This window comes from Sturnira hondurensis, unplaced genomic scaffold (assembly GCF_014824575.4).
Source record: "Sturnira hondurensis isolate 20B ecotype Veracruz unplaced genomic scaffold, ASM1482457v3 Scaffold0014384, whole genome shotgun sequence".
Lineage (NCBI taxonomy): Eukaryota > Metazoa > Chordata > Mammalia > Chiroptera > Phyllostomidae > Sturnira > Sturnira hondurensis.
In genome coordinates this window covers 27,870,116-27,871,641 of record NW_028087015.1, presented here as the reverse complement: position 1 = coordinate 27,871,641, position 1,526 = coordinate 27,870,116, and the positions used below count along the sequence as shown (strand labels likewise).

Here is a 1,526-nt window from a genome sequence, read left to right as displayed (position 1 = left end):
AACAAGATGGTTCACATTCTTTGGAGGGAAAAAAAGCAGAAATGTCTAGGATGGTGAGCATTCTTAGAAAAGTTTCCCTCCTCACTTATTCAGGATAGAGTTCCATCAATAAGACTCTTCAGTTCTCTGAGGATCAGTGATTGGTACAAAAAACATCCCTCCTCAGGGCCCTCCTAACACATACCCCAAATTGAAACCAATTTTTATCTGCTTCTGGGTTAACCTTTTATTCATTTTTTTCTTTTTAAGAGGGAGATGGGAAGGGGGATGAGAGAGAGAGAGAGAAAGAAACATCAATTTATTGTTCTATTTGTTTGTGCATTCATTGGTTGATTATTGTACGTGCCCTTACTGGGGATTGAACTCACAACCTTTGCTTATTGGGACAATGCTCCAACCAACTGAGCTACCCAGACAGGACTCTTTTTTTTTTAATCAAATATTTTTAAGCAATAAAAGTGCAATTACATAAAAGCTCCCTATTTTCTATGTTTAAATTATTTTTCATTGTCTTTACTTTTAAGGTGTTGAAGGTGGGACCCACTCCTGAAACCTCTTTCTAGGGTGAGAGTAAGGTACATATTGTCCTGGAGTGTCACACACCTTGAAATTACGGTTCCTCCACATGGATTTATGAGCAGTAGGTGGTATCGTTGTTGGATGATCACCAGTCACACAGTGAAGCCAACAGTGCCACTCAGCGGGCACCAAGCTTCCATCTACAACCCAGCACGCATTGTTGCTATTCATTTCAATAGTATATACCACCCACCAGTGATGGCCCAAAAACTGCTTACTGTCTTCACAGCTTGTTTCTATAACTGTCTGTCCCCACGAATGCACCAACCCTCACATCACTTGCCCTGAAGAGGATTTGCCCTTGCAGGCCACCGTGGCTGCTGACCTGCTGAGACCAGCATTTTAGGACCTGCAGGTCCTCTCTCTGCCCCACAGGCTGGCTCGGCAGGTGCACCATTCAGAATGCCAGCCTTTTGTTTCTTGCTCACAGGATAGGTGGAGTTTACGTTCTAGTATTCACGGATGCAGAATTTGGTTTTGAGACTGCTAAAAATATATGCAAAGTTTTTGAGGCATACCTGAATTGTTTTCTCAAAGAACACGATTCTCTGTTGGAGGTGGCAGCTTGCAGAAACGTGATGTGAAAGAGAAGGCATTTACTGAACTTAGGAACTAAGAGAATTATCAGCCCTCAGTCCAATAAAATCAGAATAGTAGTTATCAGAGGGCAAGGGACCTCTCACTTGTTTGTTTATTAAAAAATCCTGTTTTGAAGTTACATGCATTCCACTGTCAAAAAGCAAAGACTATCTGTCAGTAGAGAGTTGAAATCAATACCAACCACTGACTGTGCATGAGACAGCAAACCCTGGCATCTGGGGTGGTGTGTATCAAAAGTCGAAAGTCTAGGTGACTTCTGCCAAGATGGAGGCATAGGTGGAAACACTGTGCCTTCTCCCACAACCAAGTTTGAATACAACAAAGGTTTGGAGAAACAAAGACACAAC

At 42.3% G+C, this 1,526-nt stretch overlaps 1 pseudogene; it reads right to left on the bottom strand.

Annotated features, from left to right (window-relative positions):
* Positions 1 to 483: 483 nt before the first annotated feature.
* Positions 484 to 1,155, bottom strand: LOC118998570 (NADH dehydrogenase [ubiquinone] 1 alpha subcomplex subunit 12-like; annotated as a pseudogene).
* Positions 1,156 to 1,526: the final 371 nt, after the last annotated feature.